The sequence below is a fragment of the Phascolarctos cinereus genome, unplaced genomic scaffold (assembly GCF_003287225.1).
Source record: "Phascolarctos cinereus isolate Bilbo 61053 unplaced genomic scaffold, phaCin_HiC Scaffold_726;HRSCAF=1367, whole genome shotgun sequence".
NCBI lineage: Eukaryota > Metazoa > Chordata > Mammalia > Diprotodontia > Phascolarctidae > Phascolarctos > Phascolarctos cinereus.
Window position 1 is genome coordinate 306,615,347 of NW_027556098.1, and position 27,525 is coordinate 306,642,871.

The 27,525-nt window shown below is 39.6% G+C and overlaps 1 protein-coding gene and 1 long non-coding RNA gene across 3 annotated transcripts in view; one reads left to right on the forward strand and one right to left on the reverse strand.

The window, feature by feature from the left end:
* LOC144458203 (uncharacterized) overlaps positions 1-950 on the forward strand; it is a 98,661-nt gene extending 97,711 nt beyond the window's left edge. For both annotated transcript variants that reach the window (XR_013487770.1, XR_013487769.1), the window contains exon 4: positions 599-950. This is a non-coding gene — a long non-coding RNA (uncharacterized LOC144458203). The remainder of the gene's footprint in view (positions 1-598) is intronic.
* Positions 1-2,640, reverse strand: part of DRD2 (dopamine receptor D2) — a 101,534-nt gene extending 98,894 nt beyond the window's left edge. Inside the window, exon 1 of the mRNA XM_020989746.2 lies at positions 2,191-2,640. The gene's annotated coding sequence lies outside the window, so the exon portion shown is untranslated. The remainder of the gene's footprint in view (positions 1-2,190) is intronic.
* Between the last annotated feature and the right edge of the window lie 24,885 nt (positions 2,641-27,525).

Consider the following 27,525-nt stretch of genomic DNA (forward strand, 5'->3'; position numbering starts at 1 on the left):
TGGGAACAGAGTGCTGAAGAATATTGTCCTTCCTAGAAGAAACTCTGTGGTAGTGATCCTTACCCCAGTTCCTTGCCATCCTGTGAACTGAAAATGTCTATTTGTAGAGAGTAGAGTATTGATAAATTAATGTCTTAATTTTTCTTTTAGCTCAAGAAATTCTAGGATAATCAGTTCACTAGACCCTTCCACTTTATAAAAATCAGGAGAATCTCATGCCTCTGATTCCCTTCTCCACACTCTCTTTCCCAAGTGAAAAGTGAATAGGAAGGAAGAGTATGGCCTTCTTCAAGTAGATAAAGGTAGGGATTCCTGAACGACACATGCTTAGGTCAAGGTCATTCACTCCAGAGTCTCTCACCAGGCAAAAACCTGAGTTCAGAAGAAATACCAGGATCCTGGGGGAACAGATGGAATACTGGACACAAAGTGGATAAGCAAAAGGATAGGGGAGAGAGGCAGAAAGCTGGTTTATTTGCTGTCCTTTTAATCTTCTTTCACCTTAACTACCGTGTCACTCCCCCCAATTGCCAAATGACAGCAACAGGTCAAACAATAATTTCTTTTTTTTTCTTCTCATCTTACCCTAATGCCTCAGGATGAATCCAGGAGAAGCATGACTACTTCCATAGAAATGTTCGATCTCAGTGGACAATCCTGAACACTGAGAGTGAGATGGGTCTGAAAACCACTGTGGTTCCTCAGATTGGACATCTTATATGGAGGTCCCAGGGTTAGGGTGATGTTCAAATTCCAAAAGAAGACTTCGCTACCTAAGGATGTGTCAAGTAGGAGACAGCCATCTAGCACACCTCATCTTCAGAAACTCCTACCCTCGATATCTAAGAGAAGCCATTGGGGACAGTGACTGGGTTACAATAGCTTTTTCTGTAGGCAACAACTAGAAACTTATCCTATGGGACTTCAGGGAACTGAATAAATGTCTTATACAAGGGCTATGATTTGTGCATGCATGCACCCTCTCACATTTGATCTCATTTTTTCCTACACAGGTCTGTCTCAGAGCAGACAAGGTGTGAGATGTCCTCAGTTTATCTAAACCTCTTTGTTGCCCACAGAGATGCTCCCCCACCTCTCCATGCAAATCCTAATCAGGGCCTCTTTCCATTCTGGAGCTAGAAGCCCACCCTCTGCTTCCAACCTGACTCCTGGTTAAGTTTAATGGAAATCAATGCCTCTAATAAAAAGATAATTGAGGAAGCTGGACGACATGAAAGAAGAAAGAACCTGAAGGGGACTGATGGTGGGGGTGGAAATCTGCTGAGCAGAGAGATAGACACAGATACAGAGAGACATAGAAAGAAAGAAAGAGAGCAGAAACATAAAAGAGACAGAAACAAAGCGACAGAGAGATTGGCTGAGAGTCAAAGAGAAGAGAGAAAGAGGGTGAAGAAGAGGCCTCAGTATATACGAATGAATGCTGAGTTGCTAGTAGCAACCTATCTTAATGGTCATCTGTTCCACAACTGGAGCAGAGAGAAGTCAGGTTCCAGGTTGGGGTTATCATTGGAAAGCGGTTTAAAGCAGGGTAGTGTTCACACTGGCTCCTTAGATCCCTACCTGTCGGGTTAGCGCCACTTCTCTGCTCCCTACTTTGTTTACTCCGCCTGGTTCTCGGCGCCTCCACAGTCTATCCCCGACTCTGGCCACCTCCCGGAGTGAGGGAAGTGGGACGGGGGTCCCTTGCTGGGCTCATATTCAGAATGAAGAGAGCTATGGAGAGGGTGGAATATTTGTACCAAGCCTGGTCGCCACTAGATTCAAAACTCTGCTCCTTGAGGAAACCTGTCTAAAGCGGCAGGGGAGGAAGAAAACACTCCAGATGACTGTCAGGGAGTCCCCGCAGGCGAACGAGACCCCAACTAGAGTCTCCTCTGGTCTCGGGAGGATGCTCTTCTGGTGAAGCGTCTGAGCCCTGCCCCAGCCCTGAGCTCCAACTAGGCTCATAGGAGGAGAGGTGCAATGGAAAGCACCGAGCTCCAAGGGGGCGCCGAGGGTCACTGGGAGCCCAAGCTGGAGCAGGCGCTCGCCAAAGTTCTACCTCTCAAGTACACCATTCCCTCCAAGGAGAAAAACTCCAGCCCTTTGTCTGAGAAATCTGCCTTACAGTTCCCAAGGTCTGAATCTGGCCCCAGTGGCCGCCTCCCTCCCCTTAGACCCAGTTCTAACCTTCAAGCCATAAGGCGCCCGAGGGCAGAAGCGGCTCTGGCTACACGCGTCTCTAGGCTCCCGCCGCATCCACGCGTGACGGGCTTTTTTCAGCAGTCTCCAGGAGAAGCTCCTTCGGCCGTTCCTTCCGCTGTCCTGGGGCGTCTCTTGGGCTCCTGCAGTTCTCAGCTGGCCGGGGACTAGGGGAGCCGGGCTCAGGTAGCAAGGCTGCTGGGATCCCTGGCTCCTGCCCCGGGGCTACCTGCCCCAATAGCTCCACTCGAGGTCCCAGGCTGACCGCCGACTCTGGTCCCCAGAGCTCCGACCCTGCGGGGGAGGAGTGAACTGGGCACAGGGGTGGGATGGGGTGGGGTGGGGTGGGGCGGGGGAAAGCAGAATGTAGCGGGGCGGAGCGATGGTGGACGAGTAATTAGTGCGGGCGTGCGCGGCGATAGCGCGGAGAGGCGGCGAGTTGCGCTCGGGAGGCGTCGGCTCCAGCACTGAGCTTGGACAGCCGCGAGGCTTGGGAAGGGCGGGGACGGGGCCAGGGGGCGGGGCTGTCTCAGCCGTGAGCCTTCTCCAGCCCCCAGGCACCGCCCCTGTCCCTTGTCAGTCCCCTTCTGGATCCCTCCTCTGACTCACATAGAAACTCAGCTCCTCCTGCTAAGTGAGCCGCTGGGGACTCGCACACCTCCCAGTCCCCTCGAGTCCCTTTGGACCTCTTAGAACCTACCCTGCCAAGAAGATGCAGAACCCTCGAGGGATAGACAGAGACTTCCCACAGTCTTCTTCACCTAGCCCACCCCTGTGGTACCATATGCCCTCTTGGCCACTGGGGCCAATTTTCTCCCAAAATTTGTGGTTGGTTTCTTTTCCTGGAACCAGTGATGGAGTGTTAGTGAAGTCCCTAAGATGAAACTCACCTATAGAGAAGGGTGGGGGAGGGAGGAGGTGAAGGAGAACTACAGCTCAAGAAATAGGAGGACATCGGGGTTCCCTCTCCTTAGTGGGAGTCAGGTCTCTGGGCTTTGCCTCTGACTGGGTCTCTGTACTACCCCCAGTTCAAGCAGGAGAGGCCTGCATGGTGTTGGCGGTGGAGTGGGAAGAAGATGGAAAATGAAAATCTTGAGGTCTTGGCTCTAGGCTCAGCTTTGTCATAAACCAGTACAGGTTGTAGGTATGTTTCCCTTCCCTCCAATCCTGTCACCCGGAACACGTAAGAGCTACTGAGGCAAGATTACAAGGATTCCCATTGTAAATGGGAATGTGGTCCCTATGCTGTCCCCTGTCCTATCCTGTCTGAGAACTTGAAGGAAAATTTAGTGAGATCAGATCTAGGAAAAACCTGGGACACTGGAGAGTGAATAGGTGACTGTAAGCATTCCTCTCTCCTGAAGCAGATTTGTTATGTCTATAAAAAAAAGGACTAGGACATTTTAGTGGCTTGAAGGTTGGCAGAGCCCTCTAAAGGTCAATCTATCCATCTGCTCATCAGTGCTGCCTTTACAGACCCCAAATAAAAGTATTTAAGGTTCTCCAGAAAGAAAATTATATAGATTCTCTCTCTTTTACCCCCAGTCTTCATTCTGTGGTCTCATGCCAGAGCTACAGACCTCTGACTACTTGGGAAATTCTTTCTTATATGAGCACAGAAGGGGATGAGGATACTGGCACCCTACCAACAAAGTGCTTCCACATCTCTATGAGGAAGAGAGGTTCTGACACTATAAGAATAGGAGAGAATCTGACTTGTCCAAGGCTGGGGTGGGGGGATAAGCAGAGAGGAATAGTCTTCCTGGAAGGGAGGAAGATGATTAAACCAGATGACCTCTGTCAGCCCTGAAAACCTGGGGGCACTGTGCTGTGAATTTTAGTTTAATGCAGTATGGCTGGGTGAGTTTCACGTTGTCAGTGAGTGAGACGGATGGATATTTTAGTTTTCAATTAGCAAATGCCTTGATCTCCAATAAGCTTCAAAGCAAACAGATGCTCTGAGTGATCAATGGGGGGAAGCATCTGCAGCCATGAAGAGGAGAGGTGAAGCTGGAGAATCCTCAACTTCTAAGGTTGTCAGAGCCTTTTGGAGGCCATTCATTCCCTTCCTCTGCCTCCAGGCAGGACTGTCCTCAACTGAATCAGATATATGGGAGGGAAAGAGAAAGAGTTGTCTCTTTCAAAGAGAGACAGCTTAGAGAAAAGAACATTGGACTGGAAAGCAGTAGACCTGAGTTCTAGTTATGGTAGGGCCACTAACCTGCTGCATGACCATGAGCAAGTCACTTCCTTTCTCTGTGCCTCAGTTTACTTATATATAAAATAAGGGGATTGGATCAGATCTGTATGGTTCTGACATTCTATAATTTTTAAAACTCCCTAAGGAAAATGTCATAGTTTCACTGGAAGAGTCTATGTCTCACAAACTAATTGTAGGGAAGTTCTTCTTGATTCCTGACCTAAATCTTCTGTGCAATTCTAGTATTTCTCATTGGAAAAATTGGGAAGGAGAGTGATAGTATAGAAAATGAGGTAGAAGGAAGCAGAAGAATGTGACTCACTCAAATAAAGAAAGGGAATTGAGTAGCCAAGGAGAGAAGGGAATAGATGATCATCTAACTCTTCTGGGTACTCAGGATAAGTTCTAAGATCTGCACACTTGGATGATGCGAAATCAGGGTTGGGGAGGATGGGAGTGTCAGAAAGTACATAGCACACTGTTTTGCCCAGAAGAGATGCTAAATAAATGCTTATTGAATTAAATGAATCTGAAGTGCCTCTTTACCCAGTCTCCAAGCCCTACTTCTATGGCATGCCCTGGAAGCATCTGCTCCTCTTTCCCTGTCCTAGTTCCACCAAGGGAAGGGAATATAGATGAGATGATTCACTTCTTGTGTTGGGAATTGTACTCTGTTATGAATATTGTATCAGGCTGAGTGGGGATGTCTGGAAATGAAGGCAATGCAGAAAAGCATAAATACTAGAATAATGATAAATGCAAACTTCTGGAATAAATTATGTCCTCTCTCTGGGCTTATTTCTTGGGAAAAGGTTAAGGTTGGAAGTAAAGGATTAGTGGCAGTGGATAGATAGTGAATGGCCTTGGGTCCATCTCTTTCTAGGCTAGGGCATAATAATACTAATAATAATAATAATAATAATAATAATAATAATAATAATATTACTTATAGGACTTTGGAAGGGGGGATGCCTTATAAATCTTAAGGTACTATGGAAATGTGAGCTATTAATATTCATAGCATCATATGATTTATGTTAGGAAGGAATATTACTACTACTACTACTACTATTACTACTACTACTACTACTACTACTACTACTACTACTACTACTACTACTACTACTACTACTACTACTACTACTACTACCATCACCACCACCACCACCATCTCAAGCTTCTCATCTTTTTTTGATGGAGTTTCAGGTAGAGAGAGTTCAAGGACAAGTTGTTATCCTGCAGTAAGGTCCCTTTTGACTCTAAATCTATGATCTAATGATTATTCTTTCATATGCCATGTTCTGTGGACTATTAAACAGGTGGATAAAATGAACAATTTTTGTATTTTAATAGGATTATTAGGTTTCAAGTTTATCTTTTCTAGACTTACTATAAGCTTCAGATAAATTTCATTAGCAGACAGGATGGTATATTTGACACTTTTTTCACTGTATTGCTACATAGTTTCAACTTTTCCCCCTAGGTATCTATATTTTGAAAGTTTTTTATTCTGTGAAATTTGAGTACTTGACCACTGAGCATTATTATAATATTCGTCTTAAATTTTTATGGATATGTGATTGATACATTGAGTGATTGTGGGCAAAAGTTTTGTCTGTAATGATGCTCCAGTTCCAGTACAATTTATTTGACAAATTCCCTAGAATATGTTGGAGTTTGTATTTGTAGAACAGGAATGTGTTGTCAGTTTTTAAAGATAACAAGTTTCTGGTACATAATCCTAGCCACCCAATTGTGTATTTCTAAATAACTGGTAGGTGCTAAATTTTTGCAGCCTGCAGTTACATGTTTCACAGTTTCTACCACTTTATTGTAAAATCTGCTTTGATCAATAAGTCTTGGCCCCTTAAGGATAACCTTCCCATAATTTCTGGTGGTGATGACCTGATTCTAAACCTTGATCATAACCTCATTTTCTTTTCTTTTCTCTTTCTCTCTTTTCTTTCCTTTTCTTTTCCTTTCAAGACTAGGCCTCCCTATCTCACCCAGGCTGGAAGTACAGATGTCACTTACAGGCCAATCCTACTAATGATCGGCATGGAAGCTCCTCTATTTCCAACTTGGGCCACTTTGCTTTTTCTTAGACAACCAGTGCCCCTTCCCCGTCCTAAGGGTTCACTATATTAATGCCAAACTTAGTGTGGATGTCCAGTTAGGACAGCCCACTACAGCACAGAACTCCCCTCTTTGGTGGTTGAGATTACAGACATGTGCCACCATACCTAACTCCTTCATTAGTATAACCACTAGGTATCTAGGCATAGACCAACATTTCACACCATATAACAAGATAAGGTCAAAATTGGTATATGATTTAGACATAAAGGGTGATACCATAAGCAAATTAGGAGAGCAAGAAATAGTTTACCTATCAGATCTATGGAGAAGGGAAGAACTTATGACTCAACAAGAGATAGAGAATATTATAAAATGGATAATTTTTATTACACTAAATTAAAAAATTTTTTGCACAAACAAAACCAATGGAACCAAGATTAGAAGGAAAACAGAAAGCTGGGAAATAATCTTTATAGTCAGTGTTTCAGATAAAGTTCTCATTTCTCAAATATGTACAGAGCTGAGTCAAATTTGCAAGAATATAAGTCAATCCCCGATTGATAAATGGTCAAAGCATATGAACAGGCAGTTTTCAAATGAAGAAATTAAAGCTATCTATAGTCACATGAAAAAATGTTCTAAATCACAGGGAAATACAAATTATAATAACTCTGAGGTACCACCTCACACCTGTCAGTTTGGCTAATATGACAGTAAAGAAAATGATAAATGTTGGAGAGGATGTGTGAAAATTGGGATGCTAATGCACTGTTGGTAGAGTTGTGAATTGATCCAACCATTTTGGAGAGCAATCTGGAACATGCCGAAAGGGTTATAAAACTGTGCATATATGCCCTTTGATCCAGCAATACCACTTCTAGGTCTGTAACTCAAAGAGATCATAAAAAATGGAAAAGTACCCACATGTACAAAAATATTTATATAAGCTCTTTTTGTGGTGGCAAAGAATTGGAAACTGAGGGGATATCCATCAAGTGGGCAATGGCTGAACAAATTGTGGTATATGAATGTAATGGCATAAGTGGTATATAAATGTAATATGAATAGCACTATTGTGCTATAAAAATGATGTGCAGGTAAATTTCAGAAAAACTTGGGAAGACTTACATGAACTGATGCTAATTGAAGTGAGCAGAACCGGGAGAACATTGTACAGAGTAACAGCAACATTGTGCAATGACTAGCTGTGATAGACTTAGCACTTCTCATCAACAAAATGATCCAAGACAATTCCAAAACTCATGATGGAAAATGCTATCCACATCCAAATAAAGAACTATAGAGTCTGAATGGAGATGGAAGCTATTTTCACTTTGTTTTTTTGTTTTTTCTTTCTCATGGTTTTTCCCTTTTGTTCTGATTCTTCTGTCAAAACATGGTTAATGTGGAAATATGTTTAACCTATAACAGATTGCTTACTGCCTTGGGTAGGGGGGAGGGCAGGAAGGAAGGGAGAAAAATTTGAAATTCAAATCTTATAAAAATGAATGTTGAAAACTATCTTTAATATCATTGGAAATAATAAAATACTATTAAGTGGGGGAAAATATAATCACAAGTTTCATAGTATCTGTCCAGAGATAAAGCACTTTCAGTTGCTTTTGGCAAATACGGTCATGAATATATATTCTCAGCCTTTCACATTGCTTTGTGAAATGATGTCTGTTCCAAAATGATTTCTGTAAATTTTTAACTTGTTTATAGGGAGTTCTGAGAATATCTCTCAATTCTCTTCCTCTTTTTGGTGAGGAAGTGTGAATCTTTCTAAAACTGACTTGACGTACCCTGTATATTGTTAACGTCCCATGAGTTTTTCTTTGGCCACCTTTTAGATCTGTTGTCCCTTTCACTGGGAAAAAAATTACATGTCAAGATTAGCATTGCATAGGTGTTATTTGCTCCAGATGTTTTCTTCCTGTAAAGCTTTGGCTTTAAGATATCAGTCAGTCTTTTACCACACTGTCTCTGTTACTTAACACTCACTAACCTTATACTTGATGAGACTTGCCAAGAACAAGATATTTGCCACTTTCATGTTTTGGTTCAATTTGACCCTCAGATTAAAGTTAAGAGTCTCTATTCTTTCTTGATGCCTATGAACACTTACAGAGTCCAAATAACATTCTTTAAAAAAAATTTTTTTGAATTTAATAAATACCAAACAAGATGAACATTTCCATATACAAAGCTGGATAGAAAAAGAAGATTGTACACGCAGCCATGAATTTCTATCATGTTCATTTGGCTTTTCTCTCCAAGTATATAATGAATTCAATGTTTTGTTTTCAAAGCTGTCTTGCTTTGTACGTGTTTCATACTCATCTTTCTTCTCTTCTGTGCATTTAAAAATGCTTCAATGACTCTTATTTTCCTCTTTTATTTTTCTTTTTGGTAACCCTATCACTAGTTTTCCTTGATTTTCCCAACTCCTTCCAACTCAACAAAAGAAAGAAAAATAAAAGCTTTGAATCAAATATTCAGAGTCAAACAAAACAAATCTCTACATTGGCTGCATTTGAAAATGCATGTCTTATTCTGCACTGTGAATTCATCACCTCTCTGTTAGGAGGTAGGAACATGTTTCATTACTTTGGAATCATAGTGGTCATTATATGAACACAATTCTTTAGTTTTTCAAATTTTTTTTCTCCTTACACTTAGGTTGTAGTATAATTTGTTCACTACTCACTTCAGTCTATAGCAGTTTCTACAAGTCTTCCCAGGTTGCCCTGAACTACCCCTTTCATAATTTCTTATAGTGCAATAATATTCCACTGCATTCATATACAACAATTTATTCCACCTTTTCTCAATTGTTAGGCCTCCCCTTAGTTTCTGGTTCTTTGCCACTATGAGAAGGACAGCTGTACTTTCATATACATAGTCTCTCTCTCTCTCTCTCTCTCTCTCTCTCTCTCTCTCTCTCTCTCTCTCGCTCTCGCTATCTCTCTCTCTCTCTCCTCTCTCTCTCTCTCTCTCTCTCTCTCTCTCTCTCCTCTCTCTCCCTCCCTCTCCCTCTTCTTCCTTTCCTCTCTCTCTGTGTCACTCTGTCTCTGTCTGTCTTTCTGTATCTCTCTCTGTCTCTCCCCTCTCTCCCTCCCTCTCCCTCTCCTTTTTCCTCTCCCTCTCTTTTTCTTGGGAGTACAGACCTAGTAGTACTGGATTGAAGGTTATGCACAGTTTAGTGACTTTAGGGGTATAGTTTCTAATTGCTTTACATAATGGCTAAACCAAGTGATAAGTGTACAAACAGTATATGGGTATACCTATTTTCCCAATTCTTCCAATAATTATCATTTTTGACAATCTGAAGAATTTGAGGTGGAGTCTCAGGTTTATTTAAATTTACATTTCTCTAGTTAGTGATTTGGGGGAAAATTTTCATGTGGCTATTGATAGCTTGGATTTCTTCCCTTAAAAACTGCATACTTATATCATTTGACCATTTATCTATTAGGAAATTAATGTTGTGCTTGTATATTTGAATAGGTTTCTTACATATCTTGGGTACCAGACCTTTATCAGGCAACTTCTTTCAAAGATTTTTTTTCTTAACCATTTGTCTTCTAATTTTAATCTGTTTGGCTCATGTACAACCTTTCCAATTTTATGCAAAGTATTCATTTTATTATCTACGATCCTCTATATCCCTTGTTTGGTAATTAATTTTTAGTCTATCCATAGTTGTGATAGATGTTTCCTTCTTTGTTCCTCTAATTTGTTTAGGATTAATCTTTCCTTTCTAAATAATTTACCCATTTGTGACTTGCTACATTATGAGATGTTAGTCTAAACCGTGTTTATGCCAGATTACTGTACAGTTTTTCCTGTTTTTGTCAAATGGTGAATCCTTTCCCCAGTAGTTGCAGTCTTTTGGTTCATTGAACACCATCCTACTGTGGTTTTCTTTTGTATGTTTTGTACCTGTTCAGTTCCACTAATTTATTTCTTCATTAACCAGCATTAAATAGTTTTGATGATTACTGATTTGCAGTATAGTTTGAGATTTGATATATTTTGACTCCCTCTCTTCTGTTTTCCCCCTATTATTTCCCTTAAAATTCTTGACATTTTATTACTCTAGATGAATTTTGTTATTATTTTTCTATATAATGATACTTAACATGTAATATATAATGATATTTAATATATAGTGATGTTCTGATTGGTATGACACTAAATAAGTAAATTGTTTAGGCAACATTGCCACTTTTGTTATATTGATGTGACTCAGTTATGAGCAATTAATGCTTTCCCAATTATTCAAGTCTATCTTCATTCCCATAAAGAGTATTGTATAGTTGTATTATACAGTTCTTGTGTGTGCCTTTGGGAAGACTCCCTAAAGTTTATTTTGAATGAAACTCATCCAAATGACATCTAGATATTGTTTTTATATATATATTTATTTACATTTAGTTTTTAACATTTACTTTGACAAGATTTTGAGTTCCAAATTTTCACCCCATCTCGCCCCTCCCCCCACCCCAAGATGGCATGCATTCTGAATCCCCTTCCCCTACTCTGCCCTCTCTTCTATCTCTCCCCTCCCTTCTCTTATCCCCTTCCCCTTCTGTTTTCCTGTAGGGCAGGATAGACTTCTGTACCCCATTTTCTGTATTTCTTATTTCCCAGTTGCATGTGAAAACATTTTTTTTAACATGTGTTTTTAAAACTTTGGGTTCCAAATTTTCTCCCTTCTTCCCTTCCCACCCACACTCGCTGAAAAGGCAAGCAACTCAAAGGAACGCAATTTGCAGTTATGCAAAACACTTCCATAGTAGACATGTTGTGAAAAACTAACTTTATTTCCCTTAATCCTATCCTGCCCCCCCATTTATTCTATTCTTTCTTTTGACCCTGTCCTCCTCAGAAGTATTTGCTTCTGATTACCCCCTTTCCCAGTCTGTCCTCCTCTCTATCACCCCCTGCTCTCTTCTCCCTCTCCCCCTATTTTCCTGTAGGGTAAGACAGATTTCCATACCCAATTGAATGTGTATGTTATTCCCTCCTTAAGCCAAATCCTATGAGAATAAGATTCACTCATTCCCTCTCACCTTCCCCTGTTTCCCCTCCACTGTAAGAGCCTTTTCTTTTTTTTTTTTTTTTGAGATAATTTACCCCATTCTACCTCTCCCTTTCTTCTTCTCCTAGTATAATCCTCTCTCATCCTTTAATTTTATTCTCCAGATATGACCCCTTAATCTTCAACTCACCCTGTGCCCTCTATCTATCTATCTATCTATCTATCTATCTATCTATCTATCTATCTATATCATACATACATACATACATATAATTTTCCCCTCCAACTACCCTAATACTGACAAAGGTCTCATGAGTTATAAATATCATCTTTCCATGCAGGAATGTAAACAGTTCAACCTTAATAAGTCTCTTATGATTTCTCTTTCCTGTTTACCTCTTCATGTTCTACCTGAGTCTCGTATTTGAAAGTCAAATTTTCTATTCAGCTCTGGTCTTTTCATCAAGAATGCTTGAAAGTCCTCTATTTCACTGAATGACCATTTTTTCCCCTGAAGGATTATACTCAGTTTTGCTGGGTAGGTGATTCTTGGTTGTAATCCTATCTCCTTTGCCCTCTGGAATATTATATTCCATGCCCTCGTCCTCCATGTAGAAGCTGCTAAATCTTGTGTTATCCTGATTGTGTTTCCACAATACTTGAATTGTTTCTTTCTGGCAGCTTGTAATATTTTCTCCTTGACCTGGGAACTCTGGAATTTGGCTACAATATTCCTAGGAGTTTTCCTTTGGGGATCTCTTTCAGGAGGAGATCTGTGGATTCTTTCAATCAAGGGCAGTTTTCCTTGATAGTTTCTTGAAAGATGATGTCTAGGCTCTTTTTGTGATCATGGCTTTCAGATAGTCCAATAATTTTTAAATTCTCTCTCCTGGATCTATTTTCCAGGTCAGTTGTTTTTCCAATGAGATATTTCACATTGTCTTCTATTTTTTCATTCTTTTGGATTTGTTTTACAGTGTCTTGATTTCTCATAAAGTCACTAGCTTCCAATTGCTCCATTCTAATTTTTAAGGAAGTATTTTCTTCAGTGAGCTTTTGGATTTCCTTTCCCATTTGGCCAATTTTTCTTTTTAAGGTATTCTTTCCCTCATTGGCTTTTTGGACCTCTTTTGCCATTTGGGTTAGGCTATTTTGTAAGGTGTTATTTTCTTCAGTATATTTTTGGGTCTCCTTTAGCAAGCTGTTGACTTGTTTTTCATGATTTTCTTGCATCACTCTCATTTCTCTTCCCAGTTTTTCCTCTGCTTCTCTTACTTGCTTCTCAAAATCCCTTTTGAGCTCTTCCAAGGCCTGGGACTGACTCTCATTTTTCTTGGAGGCTTTGGATGTAGGAGCTTTGACTTTGTTGTCTTCTTCTGGTTGTATGTTTTTATCTTTTTTGTCACCAAAGTAAGATAATATAGTCTGACTCTTTTTGCAATGCGTGCTCATGATCCCGGCCAATTACTTGAATTTTAAACTCTTTGTTAAGGTAAGAGTCTACTTCCAATGTGGAGAATGTACTATCCCAAGCTTCAGGGGTTTATACAGCTATTTTCAGAGATACTTGTAGGGACCTGTAAATTTTCAGTTCTTGCAAGGTGGTATGATAAGGGGCGAGGTGTTTACTCCTTTCCTGGCCTATGCTCTGGTAGTGACCACAAGCATTCCTTTCTGTCCTGGAACTGTAAGGAAGGGTTCCTCTCTACAGCCACTACAAGCTCTACCATGCCAGCACTTCTCCTCACCCCAGGGATGCTGCCCAGAACTGTGACCCAGATCCAAACACATGCAAAGCAAGAGAATCCTGCCTTAGCATTGGCAAAGAGATCCCTGCAATTCCCCTCTGATCAGCCACTTGATTTCCCCTTAGTCTGTGGGCCAGAAGCTCAGGACGAAGCCACTGCCCCAGCATCTGTGCTCTGTGCTTTGCACTCTGGAACTGGCTCTGACACCTAGCTCCTCTCTCACCACAGAAACAGACTTTTCCCACTGACCTTCTAAGTTGTCTTCGGTGTTCATGGGTTGAGAGGTCTGGAAACCACCACAGTTGCCCATGATTCAGTCCTCTAAGGCCTGCTCCAGGTTCGCTGCAACCTGCGCTCTTCTACCCGCCTGGAGAGATATACCTTTCTGATCAATCATCCAGATTGTCTTGGGCTGGAAATTTGCTTCACTCTGTCTTTTTGTGGGTTCTGCTACTTTAGAATTTGTTTAGAGCCATTTTTTATAGGTATTTGGACTGTTTGGGGGAGAGCTCAAACAAGTCATTCCTTTCACTCCTCTGTCTTGGCTCCCCCTCCTGACATTTAGATATTGTTGAAGAAAGTTTCCATGAGATGAAGTATCTGCTAAATGTGCTTTTTAGTGGAGCCATGTAATTTGATTTTATCCATGTACATCAAGTGATTAATATGATCTTTTGGTACAACTCCTTCTTTACATGGAAAGTCATAGCCATTTGTATTTAAGAATGATGAAAATATATTAAAATCTGGGCAGAAGATTGCAGATTCATATTGTACCCCTGGAAGATGCCAGATTTTTTATCAATTGTTCTTGTTGTTGATGGTATGTTTTCAACAGAGAACAATTTGTTATGTGGGTATTAAATACTCTAGTGCTCACACTATCTTGTTCATATATTTGTAGTGAATGATTAAGCATGAATATGAATTGAGGAGGAGAAGGATTTCACCATGATGATGATAATGGCAATGATGATGGTGATATACCTACAGAAGGTCAGAGAGGCTCATAAGCAATCTTGAGAATTCACTTTAAGGGAAAATAATAGACATGCTTATTTGCAGGGTATTTTGTGGTACAGTGGAAAGAGTGCTGGCTGTGGAGTAAGAAAAATTGAGTTCAAATTCCAGCTCTACTACTTAGTAACTATGTGACCTTGGCCAAGTCATGTCTCTCTAAGCCTCAATTTTCTGAACTCTATAAAATGAAACTACTGAGCTAACTCATTTTTGAGGTCTACTCCAGCTCTGCAGTTCAGATCCCAATAAGGAATCAGGAAAAAACAGCAACTAAATTTACCAAAAAATTTTCTTTTGGGGGAAGAGAGGGAAATATCCTACACTTAAAAAAAACCAACCATACTTTATTACTCTGGATTTTTCAACTCTTTATTTTATGGGAATGGGTCAGAACCTCAGATCCAGAACCTCGATATTTTGTCTCACCCTCATCTCTCCAGTGGATGGAATGTCAGGCCTGGAGTCAGGAAGAGTCACCTTCCTGAGTTCAAATCTGGCCTCAGATATTTACTAGTTGTGTGACCCTGGGCAAGTCATTTAACCCTGTTTGCCTCAGTTTCCTCATCTGTAGAATGAGCTGGAGAAGGAAGTGGCAAACCACTCCAATATCTAAAACCCCAAATGGGGTCACAAAGAGTTGGACATGGCTGAAAAATGACTGAACACCACCTCTCTCCAGTTTTTCTCACTTCACCAGTGGATCAGCCGTTTATACACTTTAGGAAGGGATTGAAAATTGTATCCCCCTGCATTTGAAAATTATGCCTTCTGCATATTACTTAGAGTTGACTGGAGGCTTACAGCAATTCATACAGTTTGATTTACCACAAAATAAATACCCATGTGCCACAGAGAGTAGAATTTTCTGTCACTAAAAAATGCTTATTTTAAGAAGCACTATTAAAATGTGTGCTTTGTTGCACCTACCTCCCATACATCCCTCCTCTTACATGTTGTATCTAAACAGTGTTTTACTTTTCTTACTTACTCTAGTAAACATCTGTTTACTAGAAATGTTGAGGTGGCAATCAGTTGTTGCTGGGAAAAGTGAGAGCACTTCTTTTCTGGAGAATGGAATCTTTTATTTTATTTTTCTCAAGTGCAAGGCCCCTAGGAGAGGTGTAATTCATAGTAATAGCTGTTGCTGTGGGATCTGTAAATTCCCCTCTAACACACACAGCCTTTGATGCCAGAATCATCCAACATGGGCTGAAGCAGCTGCTCTGTCTGATATGGGACTGGACTATTACTAAAGGGACAGAAATACCTACAAACTCCTCTTGCCTCCTTCAGGTAACCTCCTCTTCCATAGTCTGTCATTTGCTTCCTAGGCCAGAAGACTGAGCACAGTAGTGCTCCTGTACTAGATGCTGGAGATAAAAAGATGAAAAGCAAGATTGTCCTCAAAGAGTTTCTATTCTAATAGAGAAGATGAGTGAACAAATAAATAGAAAAAAAGTAGAACATGATAAGGGCAAAGGCAAGATCCAGAAAAGGTGCTAAAGAAATAGGAAGAAGAAGAGAACTCTTCCAGCTGGAAGCATCAGGGAAAGCTTCATGGAGCAGGTGGATCCTGAAGAAAGAGAATTTCCAATAGGCATAGAATGTGGAGGGTGTGTGTTTCAGGCAGAGGTAGATCGTAGTCAAAAGTGCAGGAGTAGGAGTGGGCAAAACAAGATATGAACATGTAAAAGTCCAGAGTGAAATAAAAAGAAGGGAAAGGCCAATTCAAACCAGATTCTGGAAGACCTTAGAAACCAGGCTAAGGAATCCATATTTTCTTCTCTTGGCAATGATGAGCCATAGGACATTTTTGATCAAGAGAGTGTCATGATCAGACATGTTTACAGGGAAGATATGGAAGCCAATGAAGTGGAATTCCTCTGCCCTCTCCTCCCTACCCTCTTATCTTTTCTCTTTCCACTTCTGGTCCCCACTTCTACTCCAATGAAATGGATGTTTCTCTGTGCTCTTTGCATCCTGTCAATTCAGAACATCCACAATACAGGTGTGCCCTGATTTAGCAAATCCTGTTACACAGAAATCCAAAGTTACAAAACAAATAAATAAAGTGATTATTCATGTTACGAAAGCCTTTGCAAAATGCTTTATTTAACCACTTAATGGAGGGATGTCATAGAAATGTAATGCTTAAATGTTGGTAGCCATTGCTGGGTGAAAATCAATTAGAAAACAAAATTGCTTAAAAATTATAGTGTAAGTCAGAAAATTATTCATTTTGGGCAGATTTTATTTCCATATAGCATGTTCAGCAGTGAGATACACCCCAGTGTGGTGGATGGAGAACTGGATTTAGAGTCAGGAATACTTTCATTCAAGTCTCTTTTCTGATCTTTCGGGGTTCCAGGTTACAAATTGTAGACAAGATAGGAATTAACATTGGTAGAGGAATTTCCTCACCCAGGACTTTCTAAAGGAATGAAATCACAGGTCTGTTCAATTTTTTCCCCAGAAATATAAATTGTAAATGAAGAGAAGTTTATTCATCTCAATGCTGTTTTAGATTTCTGATTTTTACAGCTCTTTTCTCCTAAGCACACTTCATATGAAATCTCTTATACCTTCCCCACAACCTAGTGAGTCGATGAGTCTTAGAAGTTGACCTGGTAGTTTCTTGTTCACTAACTTAACTCTTAGTTAATGCCAACCAAAAGCTGGGGTAAAGTATTTAGGGAGGGAGAAAGAAACAGGCATCTATTAAGCACCTACTATGTTTCAAGTGCTGCACCAAGCACTTTAAAAATGTAGTCTGATTTGATCCTCAAAACAACCCTATGAGGGATTTTCGATTGAGGAAACTGATATACTTTAAGTGACTTGTCCCAGGTCACAACTAATAAGTATCTGAAGCTGGAGCTGAACCCCCTGACTCCAGGCCCAGCACCCCATTTACTGCATCACTAACCTGCTAGGATTTAGGATTCACCAGAATGACCACCCCTTAGCACACCTTCTACAACAAAAATTAACCAAGGTTATATAAGCACCAGGGCTCCCTAGCCTTACAACTCTTGGAAGAATAAAAAGAAATAGCTAAGTAAATCCTATATTGATAATACCCCAGAAAAGTAGGTCGAGCTTTTAACAGTACAGACAAATTAGCATAATTTGAGTTGCAGATTGATCAGAGATAAGAATCCTAATCAAGGGAAAGGAAGCCTGGTGTCCTGGAAAGAGAACTGGATTTGGATCAGGGGGACTTCTGGTTCTGCCACTTATCTGTATAACCTTGGGTAAGTCTCCTAACTTCTATGGGCCTTAGTTCCCTCTTTTGTAAAATCAGGAGACTGGACAAGAGGACCTCTAAGTTTTCTTCTGGTTCTAAATCTATAATCTTAGGTTCTAAAAATAAAAATTCAAAAACCTGCCTAGAGAGAAGGCATCAAAGAGATAAAAAAAAGTCATGCTGGCTTTCATATATATATATATATATGGATTTTGGTTACAATGGTGTGTGTGTATATGTGTGTGTGTGTGTGTGTATGTATGTGTGTGTGTCTGTGTGTGTGTGTGTGTGTGTGTTTTTGTTACAATGGTGTGTAGAAGGAAACTCCCAAATTTGGTGTATGGTTATATGCATGTCCATCCATGAGAAACATGGGAATGGAAATGATAAGTAAGCAACCACTTGCTAAAGAATCCATAAGTGAAGCTTCCATATGAAGGATCATAAGAATTGGGGAACATACCTATGCTCTCCACCCTGGCTCCAGAGAAATGGTAGAAGGGCCAATCCTATGGTAGCTTCTATGACCCCATCTTTTCACTAGAATTTTAGTAATTCACCAATACTCCATTGGATCTGTGATTTCTATAATGTAGGCATTCATTCCAATGATTCAGGTCAAAGTCCCTCCCACGTCTACCCATCCTGAAAAAGTTTTATACATATACTCCCATAAATCAACCATAATTGGGTACCTACCATATAGCATACCTCAGGCTTTCCTCTTATTTCCTTGATATTGCATATCTCTTGCTCTTGCTGTGTGATTGGTGCATCATATTTATCGCAATCACAGTTTTCCCCATTCACAGGGTAGAATCCTGTACAAGCCCTTTTCCTACATAATTCCTTATTTGTGATGTGCTATCTTTTATTTATCTTTTTATTTATTTATCTATCTTTTACTTATGCCCAGCATATGTCTCTGTGTTGTTCTTTGGGTCATACTCAATTTCAGTTCTTCAAAATTGAGATTTAGTAATAGTCATTTAAAAGGATCAGCCAAAAAATTACCTTTCAGTTCCCTGGTTATACAGAAGCCTCGAAGATTCTTGAGATTTCTGTTTAGGATTTCCAAATGATTTAGTACCAATATTTCAGCAATGCAATTTAAGCTAATGATGGAATCCAGGGTTTATTATATTTATTTTGAAGATAAATTAAAATTCAAAGAGGTTAAACAACTTGCTGAACATCACATAGCAATATTGTAGCAGAGTGGACACTTGACTCCACATCTCCTGACACTAGTGACTAGACAGCAGGTCACTTCAAAGTATTCCAGGAGAGCAATTTGGAAATATGCCCAAAGGGCTATGCAACTGTGCATATTCTTTGACACTGAAATACCTCTGCTAGGTCTGTATCCCAAAGAGGTTTTAAAAAAACAGAAAAATACTTATTTGTACAAAAATATTTATTGCAGCTCTTTTTGTGCTAGCTAAGAATTTGAAATTGAGGAGATGTCCATCAATTGGGGAATGGCTGAACAAGTTACATTGTATGATTGTGATGGAATATTATTGTGCCATAAGAAATGAGGAGCAGGCAGATTTCAGAAAAACCTGGAAGAACTTTACATGAACTGATACAAAGTGAATTGAGCAGAACCAGGAAAACATTGCACATAGTGTTAACAGCAATATTATAAGATGAAGAATTGTGAATGACTTAGCTATTCTCAGCGATACTCTGATCCAAGACATTCCCAAAGGACTCATGATGAAAAATGCTATCTGCCTTCAGAGAAAGAACTGATGTTCTCTGAATACAAGATTAAAGCATACTATTTTTCTCTTCCTTCCTTCCTTCTTTCCTTCCTTCCTTTCTTTTTCTTTCTTTCTTGTCTTCTTGCACAAAATAACTAATATGGAAATGTTTTACATTATTTATGTAAAAATCATTCACATAATTGCACATGTATAACCTATATTATATTGCTTACCATCTCAGGGAGGGGGGAGAGGAGAAAGAGACAGAATTTGGAATGTTAAATGAATGTTAAAAATTGTTTTTATGTGTAATTGGGGGGAAAATAAAATATTATTTTTAAAAAAGTGTACCAGGACTAGTAGTAGACTACAAGGTCAAAGAGTCAAAATTATAATATGGCAGCCAAAAAAAATCTGATTGAATCCTAGGTTGTATTAAAAGGAGCACAGTGTCCAGGACTAGAGTCAGTCTTCTTGCTCCACTCTGCCCTGGTCAAACCATACCTGGGTGCCACATTTTAGAAAAGACTTTAATTAACTGATGAACATGCAGAGGACAACCACCCAGGTGGTGAAAGGCCTGAATAGTATGCCATATGAGAATTGCTTGAAATAACTAAGGATTTTTAACTTGGCTAACAGAAGACTTAGTAGGGATCGTGATGTTGAAGCAGCAAGGTACCCTGAGAGAGAGCTAGGAGGTACTATGTATGAAGCAAGTAAATCACTACCACTACCACCACCACTATCTCCCCTCAGATCCTGAAGGAGAGCATCCAGGACCCTGAATCCTTTATTGGGAGTAGTAATGACCATCCAGCCTTTCAACGGGGGAAACAACCATTGTTGAGATGCTACTTGGCAACTGCTTCTGTGGTACTACAGCTATTACAAGACACCGAAGGGAAAGTTCTCACTACAATAGTCCTTGGCACTGTCAAATGGTTCGCTATCAGATACAGACATGATTTCATTAGTGGAAATGGCATTAAGAAGAGGTATTACCATCTTCTTTGCTGCTATACTCTAAGGATCATGGGAATTTTCCATCTGACTTCCAGCTGAAATCATTTATATGTGCTGTCTCCCATTAGAATATGAGGTCCCGGAAAGCAAAAACTGCCTTGCTTTTCTATTTGTGATCCCAGAATTCAGCCCTGTGGTTTCTAAATATAAAGTGCATAATAGGTGCCTTGTCATTTGAATAAGTTCATTCCTGGATCATTTCTTTCAAGTATTTGACCAGACATCTTCTGCTTGGCCCTGTAGGCAGAGTGAGGAGCAGTAGGTAGAAGGTGTAAAAAGACTGTAACACTTTGTTAACTTATTTAGGCTTTTGATAGGTAAGTAACCAAGAGTCTCATTTTCAAATCTCCAAAACATTTGTATATCATACACACACGTATATGCATACGTGTATGTATATATACACATATACACATATATACATATGTGCATATATACATATTATACACACATATGTATGCACACACATATCCTTGGAAAGTATACTGCCAAAGTAAGTGAACTTATACTATCTCGAGCTGTTCACATAGAGGATGATGTTGATGCACACATTGCCAGAGCTAGCTCAGTGTTTGGAAGGTTCCAAAAGAAAGTGTGGGAGAGAAGAGATATTATACTGCCTACCAAACTGAAGGTCCACAGAGCCATTGTGCTAACCTTATTGTTGCATGCCTGTGAAACCTAGATAGTCTACCAGTGCCATGCTGGGAAACTGAATCGCTTCCATTTGAATTGTGTTAAGAAGATTCTGAAGATCACTTGGCAGGATAAGGTATCAGACACTGAGTTCCTTTCTCAAGCTGAACTGCCAAGGATTCAAACTCTACCACAAAAAGCACAGCTCTGATGGGCTGGCCATATTGTTTGAATGGCAAAAGTACCTTTGCCTAAAAGACCATTTTACAGAGAACTCACACAGGGCAAGTGTTCATGTGGAGGTCAGAAGAAGGGATACAAGAATATTCTAAAGGTCTCTCTAAAGAACTTTAGAATTGATTGTGAGACATGGGAGACACGGGCACAGGACCCCCAGCATGGTGTGCCCATATCAAAGAAAGCTCTACAAGCAAAATGGAATTGCAGTAGCTAAAAAGATATGTGAGATGTGCAAATTTAGAGCCATCTACACTCCAAATGTTCATATGAACTAAATAGTCCACAAATGCGCCTGACCTGTGGTAGAGCTTTCTCAGCTTGTATTGGTCTGATCAGCCACAGTCAGACTCACTGGACCTTGACCTCAACATAGTGATGTCATTTTGGTCCTCTTCGAGAATGAAGGACAACAACCAACTAACCACATGTACATATACACACATATATGCATATACATCTATACCTACATATATGTATACATACCTACATATACATAATATGATAAGCATTGAGCAAATTGTAAAACCCATAGTTTTTTCCTACCTAATATAGAGATGAATTTAGGTTTGATGTAAGGAAAAACTTTCTAACAATTTCTAGGCATGTGACTTAAGCCTAAGTCTGTACCTGGCAATTTCCAATTTCTCCTGGGTTCTGCTCCAGGGCCATTTCTACTGCCAGGGCTAAAAGACTGGGACACCCTCCCCCATCAGACTTCTTTTTTTCCCCCCATTTAATAGCATTTTATTTTTTCCAATTGCCTATAAAACATTTCAACATTCACTTTTATAAGATTTTGAGTTCCAAATTCTTTTTCTCCCTCCATTTCTTCCCTCCCCTCCCCCGAAAAAGGCAAGCAATCTGATATGGGCTATACACGTACAAGCATATTAAACATATTCCACATTAATCTTGTTGTGAAAGAAAAATCAGAACAAAAAAAACATGAGAAAGAAAAAAAAACAAAATAAGAGAGAGAAAATAGTATGCTTTGATCTCCATTCAGAGTCCATAGTTCTTTCTCTGGATGTGATAGCATTTTCCGTCTTTAGTCTTTTGGAATTGTCTTAGATCACTGTATTGCTGAGAAGAGCTAAGTCTATCAAAGTTGGCTGTTGTGCCATGTGGTTGTTACTGTGTACAACATTCTCCTGGTTCTGCTCACTTCACTTAACATCAGTCCATACAAGTCTTTCCAGGTTTTTCTGAAATCTGCCTGTTCATCATTTCTTATAGCACAATAGTATTCCATTACATTCATATATCACAACTTGTTCAGCCATTCCCCAATTGATGGGCATCCTCTCAATTTCCAAGTCTTTGCCTCTACAAAAAGAGCTGCTATAAATGTTTTTGTACATTTGAGTCCTTTTCCTTTTTGATGATGTCTTTGGGATACAGACCTAGTAGTGTTATTGCTGGATCAAAGAAGGATACGCACAGTTTTATAGCTCTTCGGTCATAGTTCCAAATTGCTCTCCAGAATGGTTGAATCAGTTCACAACTCCACCAACAATGCATTAGTGTCCCAATTTTTCCACATCTCCGACATTTATCGTTTCCCTTTTTGTCATATTAGTCAATCCGATAGGTATAAGGTGGTACCTCAGAGTTGTTTTAATTTACATTACTCTGATTAATAGTGATTTAGATTATTTTTTCATATAACTATAGATAGTTTTAATTTCTTCATCTGAAAACTGCCTGTTCATATCCTTTCACCATTTATCAATTGGGAATAACTTGTATTCTTATAAATTTGGCTCAGTTCTCTATGTATTTGAGAAATGAGGCCTTCATCAGAAACACTGTCAGTAAAAAATGTTTCCCAGATTTCTGTTTTCCTTTTAATCTTGGTTGTATTGGTTTTGTTTGTGCAAAAACTTTTTAAATTTAATGTAAACAATATTATCCATTTTGCATTTCATTAAGTTCTCTATCTCTTGTTTGGTTATAAATTCTTCCCTTCTCTATAGATCTAACAGGTAAACTATTCCTTGCTATCCTAATTTGCTTATGGTATCACCCTTCATGTTTAAATCATGTACCTATTTTGACCTTATCTTGGTATATGGTGTGAGATGTTGGTCTATGCCTAGTTTCTGCCATACTGTTTTCCAGTTTTCCCAGCAGTTTGTGCCCTCATCAGACTTCTTTAAGGTCCTTCCCTAAGGCCATCTCCAGGTATGGCCAGATCTTTGCCTGCCTCGAAATTCTGTGGGGCCCTGCTCCAGATCCATCTCCAGCATAAGGCTATCTTGCAAGGACAAGACTTCTTCCATTTCCTGATACCCAGGACCTTCTCCAAGGAAAACAAAGCACTCGTGCTTCCTAACTGAACTCTCATCCCTTTGCCTCCTTTGAGGTGGACCATTTTCTGAGACCTCACAGGACATAACATCACTTCTTGCCAAGAGGTCGAACCTGAAGCATAGTTAAATGTCTCCTTCAAGACTTCCCTTTATCCAATGATACTCTGCCTAAACTCTTTCTTCAATGGTTAGTAGTGATTCTGAACCCTTAGCTACATATGTACCAACCCTGTTCCCCATTCCCTATTCTTCCTACCTCAACTCTACCCCTCCCCCACTCCAGATCTGCCTACTTTTTCCACTGCGTCCTTATTGCAAGAGCCCTTCCCCTGTCCTTCCATCTCCTATATACTCTGTATGTATCTTCTATGTACCTAGTTATCTACACATCATCTCCTTGATTAGAATGTGAGATCCTTCAGGGTGAGGACCGTTACTGCCTTTCTTTGCACCCCCAGTACTAGCACAATTCCTGGCACATAGAAAGCATTTAATAAATGCCTGTTGACTTTAAACTTGTTGACCTATATTGATCCTCCATTCCACTAAAAGCCTCTAATATTTTTCACATGAACTATTTTCCAGTCACATCTCCCCCATCCTCTAGTCACGTGACTGCTTTTGGGAATCCAAATGTTTAACCTTATATTTATCCCTACTGAATTCTACTTTCTGAGGGTGGAACCACTGTTTTTCACCTGTTGGGATTGTTTTGGACCCCGACTCTGTAGTCCAACATGCTAGGTATCTCTTCCACATTTGTGTCATCTGCAGCCATGCATATATTGTAAGGAAATGCTGGTTTTTAAAATCAGAAGTCCTGAATTCAAACTCTGGTTCTGCTACTAGTTCTTTTATTATCTGTGTAACCTTGAATAAGTCTTTTCCATCTCTTTAAGCCCCAGTTTGCTTACCTGTGTAAGGTAGAGGGAGGTAAGCCAAATGGCCTCAAAGGTTTCTTCCAGTTCTAAATCTGTAATTCTAGAAATTTGAACGTAATTTATTCCTTTGTCCATAGGAAACTTCAGTCAAGGTTTCAGTTATTCCAATTGCTGCTTCTCTTTGATCTTTGGTGCAGAACTGGAATTCTCCAGTTCAGAATCCATTTAACCACATTGCCACCAAGCCCACATTTGTCCCTCTTGTCTACAAGGATATCATGAGAGACCTTGTCAAATGCCTTGCTGAAATCCAAGTGCACTGTATCTTTGTTATTCCCCTGATCTACCAGCCTACCTTATAAAAAAGAAAAAAAAGGAAATGAGGTTAGTCTTGCATGACCTATTTTTGATGAATTCATGCTGGCTCTTAGTAATCACTACTTGCCTTTCTGCATGCCCTCACACTATCCCTTTAATAAAATGTCCTAGAATTTTTGCCAGGAGTTGAAATCAAGCTCACTGGTATATAGTTTGAAAATGATTTCTCCTTTTTGAAAACTGGTACAACATTTTTTTCAGCTCTAGTTCTGTGACCCCTTGGAGTCCTCCATGATTTTTCCAAAATCATCGGCAGCAATCACACCCGCAACTTCTTTCAGTTTCCTAGGATGCCATTTATTTGGATCTGGTAACTTGGACCAATCAAGGGCAGCTGCTGGGTGCTATCTTACCCTCTCCTCATATCTCTTGAGTTTTATTTTCCTCTTAAGCATTTTTTTCCTTCTTTTGCAGTCTGATGATTGCACTCCTTGGTAGAGAAAGCAGATGCAAACCAGTAAAGTAGCTTTGCCTACTCCCTGTCATCCTTGCCTGCTCCACCTCAAACAAAAGTTCCATATTTGCTTTGATTTCTTTTTGTTCCCAACACAGCTTTATACAAATTCTCTTTTTGTTCTCCTGGGCATTTGTCATCAGTTCTTTCTGAGATTTAGCACTTCTAACATTGTTCTCATAGGGCCAGCCATTCTTTTGTATTCCTCTACAGTTATTTGTCTTGGCTTTTATTTTCTGTATGCGTCTTTTAAAAAAATCTTACTTTGGTCTATGAGTTTCCTGTGCAACCATGACAGTTTCTTTAGTAGTCACACACACACACACACACACATTTTTATTCTTCTTAGAATAATGTGTTTGTGTTGTCAGTATTTAATTCTTAGAAGTATCATATTCCTTTTGAACCAATTTCCCCTTTGGGATTTCAGTCCTTGTTATCCTACCTCTGCTTTGCTTGAACACTGTAAAATCTGTTTTCCCTAAATATAAGGTGCATATCACCTCATGTCAAACTTTCCCCAACTTATATCCCACAACTGAGGTTGAATGGTCATTTCTTCCCAAGTTTGCCATGATTTCTACTTTAACAACCAGTTCTGAATAATTGGTCATAGTGAGGTCATAGTGAGATCAGTCCTCTGATCTTTTCATCTGCTTCTTTAAAAATGTAATTATAATAAAGAATGAAATACATAATTAAATGAGGGCTTTATCATCTGCTCAGCTTTTGGCAGAAAGAGAGATCCCACAGATGTCTAAATAGTTCTGGAAAGTTGTCCCTTGCTACTGATTCTGTGAGGGTTTGTGGTTCACATCCCAAACTCATCTCCATTTCCAGGTCATTCATAGTAGTTTGTGAAATTTCTCATGAACATGGCATTTTTTCATGCCAATCTACCCATTGCTCTTGCCAGTTGATCTCTTCTTTTTGAGTAAGGTGTCTCTTAATCAATGATGGTGTCTTGGAGAGACAAGTATCTAAGAGTCAGGAAGATCTGGGTTCAAGTCCCTAGCCTGACACATCTGGCTGGGTAACACTGGACAAATCCCTTAACTTCTCAGTGCCTTCAGACAACTCTCTAAGACCCTAAGACACAGAGCAGGTAGCTATCTGTATTAGTGGAAAGAGATTTCTCATTGGAAGCTCCCTAAAACAATGCTGTCATACTGCTAGACCAAAATACCTGTCCATAGCTAGAGTCTAATCATGAGACTCATCCCATCAAGTGTCAATGATACTTATGAAGTTGAATTTTCCTCCATGCGTTAACATCTCTATTATAGCTTATACATTCTATAAAAATGGGGTTAATACTAGCACCTACCTCCCAGGGTTATTGTAAGGATCAAATAAGATTTTATTTTAAAAATTCTTTGCAAACTTTAGAAGTATATACATATATATATATATATATATACATATATATATATACATATATATATACATATATATATAGTAACAGGAGCAATGGGGTATATTGGTATGAAAAAAATACTGTATACATATATACACACATGCATACACATAAACACATAATGTATATAATATATAATAATATACAATATAACATATGATATATATTAGCTATTATCATTATTATTCTGCATTTATTTATGGAAACCTGAGACTATGAGTTTGATTATTGTCCTTCCTTCTTGAATAGTGTTTGCTATGAGTTACCTATCTTCTTTAGCAATATTTTTCTTCCAATGTTGTAACTTGTACTCTCGGTAGCATCTGGCTTGGGGAATAAATGTGTACACTTTTATCCCCACCCCCTCCACTTTCAATTTAAATCCCCTTTTATCCAGCCACTCAAATAGAAACACAGCACCTAATGTAGGGATAGACCCTAAGCAAGCTAGAATATCCTAGTCTATTTTAGACTAAGGTCTTTAAGCTGGAATCCTGGATGCTGGGCATCACCTACTTCCCTATATACTCATTAAAACTCAGACAGCCAGTCAGAGCTGATATCCCAGGAAGAGAACAGGATGATCACCCTCAGACATCCCCCTCCCTCTGCCCTAGTTGCTCAGTTCTTTTCTCAGGAGCAGAGCTCAGAGCTTCAAGGACATTAACCTTTCTTGTTTCATCCCATCCTCTTGTAAGAGGACTGAGGACCAAACTGTGGGAAAGGGGAGATATCCTAGGGGAGGAATAGCTCTCTTCCAGGGATCCTTCTGGATTGAACCCTAGGTAGAATACACTCATTCCTTGAGTGTATGTGTGTGTGTGTGTGTGTGTGTTGTGTGTGTGTTGTGTGTGTGTGTGTAATTGGGGGTCAGAAGTCTGATCAGAGATGAAATTTTAGGGACCTTGGAAATTAGGAGAAAAAAA